Below are 8,452 nucleotides of genomic sequence, written 5' to 3' on the forward strand. Positions count from 1 at the left end.
TCCTCCTTCACATTTTAGTGTACTTCTCTTCACAGGATAGTCTTGGTGTACCTAATATTCATGCAATGGTAAATATGACAGAAATTATTCAACAGGTAAATCATGTTGTTGGAATATGTAGATGAAAAATTCAAGTTCCTCTTTATGCTTCAGAATATTTGACTTGGTCAGATCCCTAAAGCAAAAGACACACCAACAGGAAAACAATGGAAATTTAATAGCATATGGGTATACCTTTAATATAAGGTGAATCTACCAGCATATTAGTATAATAATAAAAAAATACCTTATGCATGCATGGGGAATACTCGCAGAAATTCAAAGATGTGGCTTTGAACTCATGTTTAGCTGTAATCCTGCACAGAAACAGAGTTAAAGGTGAAACTGGTGCCTCTTAAACTTACAAGAAGTTACTGTGTCTTCTTGCACGTGTTTGGTTGATCCCTCCCGGAGGTCTGCTCTTTTCTGAAAGAAAATGGAAGGGCAGTGGATCTGGGGCAGAGGGGAGGTGTGGGGTATGGGGAGGAGCAGGCTGTGGTCAGGAATATTGTGTGAAAGGAAAAGAAAGAAAGAAAAAAAGTTCTGTAGGTTTAGCTATTCTTTTCTGGTGCAAAAATGAAGGTTTTCTCACTGGCACTAAATCTGCAACGGTGATGATGGTGGTGGTGATGATGATGATGATGACGATGATGATTTTTAACTGAAAAAATTCAAACAATATATTCTGATCGCACCTTTTTCTGTCCCCTCAACTCTTCCCAGATCCTCCCCACCTCTTTACCTGCATGGTACACTCTTTCTTTCTTTCTGTCTTTAAAAAGTGAACAACAAAAAGAGATATATTGGGTGGGGGCCATATTCTGGTATCTTCTAGGTCAGAGACACTCATAACAAGAAATTTCTACAATCAAAAAGTACATTTGGGGGCCTAAGGTGGCTGGAAGAAAAACACCCAAGCACTGGCCCTGGCCCCAGCCCGCTGTGGGCACCACTAGGAGAGGGGAAAGAGAGAGTACAGTGGAGAGGCGGGAGAGAAGGCGAAACCAAGCAGTTCCTGCACCAGGAAGAGAAATGGAACCCGAGAGGCAATCTCCCAAGGCCATGGTGATACCAGGTCTAAGCTGCTTCCAAGGGCCACATCTGGGTCTGTCGCCCCACCACAGTGGGGGTCTGTATTAATGTGCTGCCACCAAAGGTCATCTAGATGTCAGTGGTCTAGGATGCCACCTGAGACCATGTGGATGTCCGGGGATGGTGAGGCTGCTGGAGTCCAAACTGATCTGAACAGCCTATGCTGCTGCCGGAAGCCTCAGCCACATCCGGACGCATAGAGTCCCTGGAGCTCAAGTCTGCATCTGTGGTCCTATCACAGCCAGGGTCTGTGTTAATGTTTGAGACCTGTGCTACCACGGAAGGCCATATAGATGTCTCTGGTCTGGTCTGCTGCCTGAAGCCTGTCCTGAGCCAGGTCTGTACTGAGCGGACCCTATCCCTCATCTGCCATGTTGTGGTGTGGGTGTGGGAGACATTCCCTTTGCTGTCCCACCTGTGGTAGGATGAACTGGCCCAGAGGCATGAGTATGGGAAAGCTGGCCCCACACCTCCTGCCGTGAGGTGGCATAGCCACAGGATAGGTGTCCCCCTCAACTTCTCTCCTGCTCCTTACTGCCTGCTGGATTGGGATAGTTGGCCCCACTCTTCACTGGTTACAGCACTCAGGAGAGCTGCTCGTGCCTCACCTGGGCAGCACAGTAAAGCTGACTCTGGTGATGGGGGCATGGAAGCGCCAACCCAGAGGGAGAGGGCATGAGAGCAGGAGATCTGGCCCGCCCTTTGTCTGGGCAAGGTGGGCGGGCTGGCCCGATCGGTGCAGGCACAGGAGAGCTGGCAGGCTGACTAACTCACCTTCTACTCGGGCTCAGATCCAAGACCCTGGGTTGGCCCACTCCAACATCTACCCCATCTACTGGAGCACACAAAGGGGCCGGTCCTGCAGATCCAAAGCTGCAGGATCTCCATGACACAGGGCAGCAACAGGATATCGAAGACCAGTCCTGGTGAGGATTCAGTATTGATACTGTAGCAGAAACCAGAGGCCTTGAACCAGACCAGTGACTCATTGCAGTGAACATTTGTAAGTAAATGAACATTTGCTTATGCAAAGGGGTATATACTGTGTGACACACTGCAACATACCACAGCTTCCACAATGAGATTTTTGTTGTTTATTTTTTAATATTTATCTGTATTTTTGTTTTGAGAGAATTTGTAAGGGCAGAGGGTGGATGTGAGGAGACAGGGAGATGGGTAGGACTGTGGTGCATGGTGTGAAATTCACAATCAATAAAAGTAAAAAAAAAATACATCCAGGAATGTGAAGTTCCAATTAATTTTAGATAATAATAAATACTCCTTTGAGGGCATGGCATTAGCCATAATTTGATATGAAACATGAATATTCCATTTTCCATAATGCACCAATATAAAATACAGTACTAAATGAAATAAGAGTCATTTATTCAAAAACCAACTGAGAGTGACCAAATTGCCCTGAATGACGTACTTCACTGTGGAAGAGGTTACATGGGCCTGCAAAATCACAGGGAAAATAAACCAAATAACAAGTCAGTGTGCTTCTCAAAGACACTGGTGGGACATGAGGGTTCCAGCCAAGAGGGGAAGTTTGTTCTGCAGGTGTCAGAGGTCCAAAAACACCTAGCTTTGTGATGGCTAAAGGAGGGGCGTCTGCTGCTAGGCTCTGTGATGACCGCCTGAGACGCTTATCTGTGTCAGTGAAACACAAATTCGAAGGTGACCGACCAATGAAGGGGACACTGTGACCTAAGATGATGATAAAACCTGGTCTACAAATGTCAGCCCTCCACCATCGTAATAGTCTGTGCAGTTAGGGTCAGCAGCCTACAGAATCCTTCATACAGACAGAGCTGCTTCAAGAACTGTTTGTCTGTGGGCCAGGAGGTCAGTTGTAAGCCATCAGAGTGGGTGAGGTTTATGACTACTTGAAACGTCTTTGTAATTCACACACACACACACACACACACACACGCACGCACGCACGCACACACACACACACACCCTCCATAATTACAATGATAAACAATGATAAAAGGCACAATAGTAATAACCCCCGGTCTCTTGGGTCCCTTCATAGGTGCCCACCCTGCAGTAGGTAGGTGTTTCACACAAAAGTGTAGTTTTCCCTATACCCGCGTACCCTGTTTATGAAACAGCAATTCACAATGTCCTTACTTTCTGCACTTCTTACAGTAAAGAGCTTCGGTTTTCTCTTTTTTTAAAAATTATCTTATTCATTTACTATCCAGGCACTACCCCCCAACCCCCTCCCACAATTTCTCATCCCATTCCCCCTCTACCTTGCCTCTGAGAGAGTGCTTTCCCCCATCAGACCTCCCCCTTCCCTGGGGCCTCTCGTCTCTTGAGAATTAGGTTCCCACTGAGGCCAGGCCAGGCAGTCCTCTGCTATATATGTGCAGGGGATCTCAGAGCAGCTGTGTATGCTGCTGGGTTGGTGGCTCAGTCTCTAGGAGCTCCCAGAGGTCCAGGGTAGTTGAGACTGCTGGTCTTCCTATGGGGTAGCCCTCCCCTTCAGCTTCTTCAATCCTTCTCCTAGTTCAACCAAGGGGTCCAACTTCAGTCCAATGGTTGGGTGTAAATATCTATGTTTATCTCAGTCAGCTGCTAGAAGGGCCTCTCAGGACAGCCATGCTAGGCTCCTGTCTGTACGCACATCAGAGTGTTAGTAAAAGTGTCAGGCCTTGGTGCACCCCCATAAGATTAATCCCAAGTTGGGCCAGTCATTGGACCGCCTTTCCTTCAGACTCCATTTTTGTCTTTGTAGTTCTTTTAGACGGGAACACTTCTGGGTCATAAATTTTGACTGTGAGTTCATTACCCTGTCCCTCCACTTGCGGTCATGTCTACCTATTGGATGTGGAGTCAAGTTCCCTCTTCCAATTTTTGGGCATTTTGGCTAAAGTCACCCCATTATCCAGTTATAAGTATATATCACATAATGTCTTTTTGGGTCTGGGTTACCCCATTCTGGATGATATTTTCTAGCTCCATCTATTTGCCTGAGAAACTCATGATGTCTTCATTCTTAATAGCTGAAGAGTATTCCATTGTGTAAACGAACCACATTTTCTGTATTCATTCTTCAGTTGAGGGACATCTGGGTTGTTTCCAGGTTCTGCTATGAACTTGGTGGAGCATGTGTCCTTGTGGTATAGTGGGGGATCTTTTGGGTATATGCCCAAGAGCATATAGTTGGGTCTTCAGGTAGAAATATTTCCAGTATCTGAGGGATGATCAGATTGATTTCCAGAGTGGTTGTACCAGTCTGCAATCCCACCAACAATGGAGGAGTGTTCTTCTTTCTCCACATCCTTAGAAGCATGTGCTGACACCCGAGTTTTTGATCTTAGCCATTCTTACTGGTCTGAGATGAAATCTCAAGGTTTTTTTGATTTGCATTTCCCAGATGACTAAGGACTTTGAACATTTCTTTAAAATCTTCTTAGCCATTCAAGGTTCTTCTGTTGTGAATTCTCTGTTTAGCTCTGTACCCCACTTTTAATTGAGATATTTGGTTTTTTGGAGGTTAAATTCTTGCGTTCTTTCTGTATTTTGGATGTTAACCCTCTATCAGATGTGGGGTTAGTGAAGATTTTTTTTCCTCAGTCTGTTAGTTGCTGTTTTGTCCTATTGATAGTGTCCTTTGCCTTACAGAAGCTTTTCAGTTTCATGAGGTCCCGTTTATCAGTTGTTGATCTTAGAGCCTGAGTCATTGGAGTTCTTCTGTTCAGGAAATTTCTCCCTGGGCCAATGGGTTCCAGGCTCTTTCCCACTTTCTCTTCTATTTGAATCAGTGTATCTGGTTTTATGTTGAAGTCCTTGATGCACTTTGATTTGAGCTTTGTGCAAGGTGATAAATATAGATCTATTTTCATTTTTCTACATACAGACTGCCAGTCAGACCAACACCATTTATTGAAGATCTTTTTCTCCTCTGTATGTTTTTGGCTTCTTTGTCAAGGATCAATTTTCCATAGTTGTGTGGGTTTATAGTTCTGGATCTTCAATTCTACTCCACTGCTGGACCTGTCTGTCTCTGTATCAATACCATGCAGTTTTTTAATCACTATTGCTCTGTGTAATACAGCTTGAGGTCAGGTATAGTGATTCCCCCTGAAGTTGTTTTATTGTTGAGAATTGTTTAACTATCCTGGATTTTTTGGTTTTCCATACAAAGTTGAGAATTGCCCTTTCCAGGTCTGTGAAGAATTGTGTTGGAATTTTGATGGGGATTGCATTGAATCTGAAAACTGCATTTGATAGAATGACCATTTTCACTATGTTAATCCTGCTAATCCAGTAGCCTGGGAGATCTTTCCATCTTCTGAGGTCTTCTTCGATTTCTTTCTTCAGAGACTTGAAGTTCTTGCCAAACAGATCTTTTACTTGTTTGGTTAGTTATACCAAGATATTTTGCGTTATTTGTGATAATATATTTTCACTATTGTGAAGAGTGTTGTTTCCCTATTTTCTTTCTCTGCCCGTTTATCAATTGTATAAAGGACGGTTACTGAATTGTTTGCGTTAGTTTTATACCCTGCCACTTTGCTGACGTTGTTTATTAGCTGTAGAAGTTCTCTGGTAGAATTTTTGGGGTCACTTATGTATACTATATTGTGATACATATTCCTGACTTCTTCTTTTCCAATTTGCATCCCCTGGATCTCCTTTTGTTGCCTTTTTGCACTAGCTAGAACTTCTAGTACTATATTGAATAGATAAGGAGAGGGTGGGTAGCCTTGTCTTGTTTCTGATTTTAGTGGGATTGCTTCAAGTTTCTCTCCATTCAATTTGGCTGTTGGTTGCCGTATATTGCTTTTATTATGTCTAGGTAAGGGCATTGAATTTCTGATCTTTCTAATACTATTTTTTTGTTAAAATAAACCAAAAGGAATTTATTTACAAAATGTCTTATTTCAACAACAGTTACAGCCAAGAAACAAGGTATCAAGCAATAATGAACGAAGAGACTCCACTAATCATGTTTAAGCTATTATGCCCAGAGTAGCTTCTCTTGCCAGCTAGAAAGATGTCCATCTGAGTCCTCCACTTGCACAAGGGCATCATTTCACCAATGGAGGCTGTGTGAGCAGCATAGACATGTGTGGGTTCAGCTGAGTCACAGGCTTCTTGGCTTTTTCTCCTCCCTTGTTTAGTTTTCTACTTTTCTCCTCTGTTGACTTCTTCCTCTTTTTCTCCTCCACTATCAGCTCCTTTCTCAGCTTCCTCTTCTTCTTCTCTCAGCTCCTTCCTTTTCTTCTTTGTTCTGAACACTGATGAAAACTGCTTTGTTATAGCCTTCCCGGTTCTGAGCAATTTCAATGGCAAAAAATTGAATCCTGGGTGCAAAGACAGTGTTCTCTTCAGTGTAGCCCTGAGAACAATCCAGTCACAGCCAAGTACCATAGTTGTAATCTATGATCCTTTCAAATTTTAAGCAGAATGGCCTCCACTTCTCTATAGCTGATTCAGATTTGAGTTCTTCTAGGTCCAATACATCTACCCTGAGTGTCTCAAAAATTTCACGGAACTCAGAGTAGATTTGGTCATCTACTTTGGTGAGTTTCAGAAACTGTGAGTCAACTGATGAAGTCAGTTTATAATAGACTTCAGCATGCTACATTGCTCGAATGGCCTAAGCCATTTCAGTATCAGGGTCATTGCCATATGACTTGGGAGGGTAAGAAAGAGCATGGGCGATGGACAACGCTTCCCCAGAAACTGGCTCTTCGCTTTCACTGGCAGCATCCACGTTGCCGCTCTCTCTAATACTTTTAACATGAAGGGGTGTTGAATTTTCCAGCATCCAATGAGATGATCAAGTGAGTTTTTCTTTGAGTTTGTTTACATAGTGGATTATGTTAATAGGTTTTCAGGTATTGAACCATCCCTGAATTGCTGTGATGAAGCCTACTTGATCATGGGGAATGACCTTTTTGATGTATTCTTGGATTCAGTTTTTGAGAATTTTATTGAGTATTTTTACATCGATATTCATAAGTGAAATTGGTTTCAAGATTTTTTTTTCTTTGTTGGATCTTTGTGTGGTTTGGGTATCAAAGTAACTGTGGCTTCATAGAATGAATTAGGTAGTGTTCCTTCTGTTTCTATTTTATAGAATGAGGAGTATTGGTATTAGCTGTTCTTTGAAGGTCTGGTAGAATTCTGCACTAAAATCAGTTGGCCCTGAACTTTTTTTGGGTTGGGAGGATTTTAGTGATTGCTTCTATTTCCTTAGGGGTTATGAGACTGTTTATGTAGTTTACCTGCTCTTGACTTTACTTTGAGGTGTGGTATCCGTCTAGACAGTCACCCATTTCATTTAGATTTTCCAGTTTTGTTGAGTATGGGCTTTTGTAGTATGATCTGGTGATTTTTTGAATTTCCTCAGTTTGTGTTGTTATGTCTCCCTTTTCATTTCTGATTTTGTTAATTTGGATATTGTCTCTGTGTCCTTTAGTTAGTTTGGCTAAGGATTTATGTCTTAGTCAGGGTTTCTATTCCTGCACAAAACACCATGACCAAGAAGCAAGTTGGAGAGGAAAGGTTTTATTCAACTTACACTTCCACATTGCCGTTCATCACCAAAGGAAGTCAGGACTGGAACTCAAGCAGGTCAGGAAGCAGGAGCTGATGCAGAGGCCATGGAGGGATGTTACTTACTGGCTTGCTTTCCCTGGCTTGCTCAGCTTGCTCTCTTATAGAACCCAAGATCACCAGCCCAGGGATGGCACCACCCACAATGGGCCCTCTCCCCTTGATCACTAACTGAAAAAATCTCTTACAGCTGGATCTCATGGAGGCATTTCCTCAAGGGAGGCTTCTTTCTCTGTGATAACTCCAGCTTATGTCAAGTTGACACGCAAAACCAGCCAGTACAGTTTATTTATCCCGTTGATTTTCTCAAGGAACCAGCTTTTGGTTTTGTTGATTCTTTGGTCATTCTCTTTGTTTCTCTCTGGTTGACTACTACCCTGAGTTTGATTATTTCCTGATGTCTACTCCTCTTGGGTGTTTTTGCTTCTTTTTGTTCTAGGGCTTTCATTTGTGCTGTTAATTTGCTCATGTGGGATCTTTCCAATTTCGTTACAAGGGCACTTAGTGCTATGAATTTTCCTCTTAGCACTGCTTTCATAAGTTTGGGTATATTGTGTCTAATGTTTTCATTGAATTCTAGAAAGTCTTTAATTTTTCTTTATTTCTTTCCTTTCCAAGTTATCATTGAGTAGAGAGTTGTTTAGTTTCCATGGCTTTGTGGGTTTTCTGTTGTTTTTGTTGTTATTGAATACCAGACTTAGGCGACGGTGATCTGATAGGATGCATGGAATTAGTTTAA

The 8,452-nt window shown here is 42.7% G+C and overlaps 1 pseudogene; it reads right to left on the reverse strand.

Moving 5' to 3' along the window:
- Nucleotides 1–6,276: 6,276 nt before the first annotated feature.
- On the reverse strand, nt 6,277–6,922 carry Pbdc1-ps3 (polysaccharide biosynthesis domain containing 1, pseudogene 3; annotated as a pseudogene).
- Nucleotides 6,923–8,452: the final 1,530 nt, after the last annotated feature.

This window comes from Rattus norvegicus, chromosome 11 (assembly GCF_021556685.1).
Source record: "Rattus norvegicus strain SHRSP/BbbUtx chromosome 11, alternate assembly SHRSP_T2T, whole genome shotgun sequence".
NCBI lineage: Eukaryota > Metazoa > Chordata > Mammalia > Rodentia > Muridae > Rattus > Rattus norvegicus.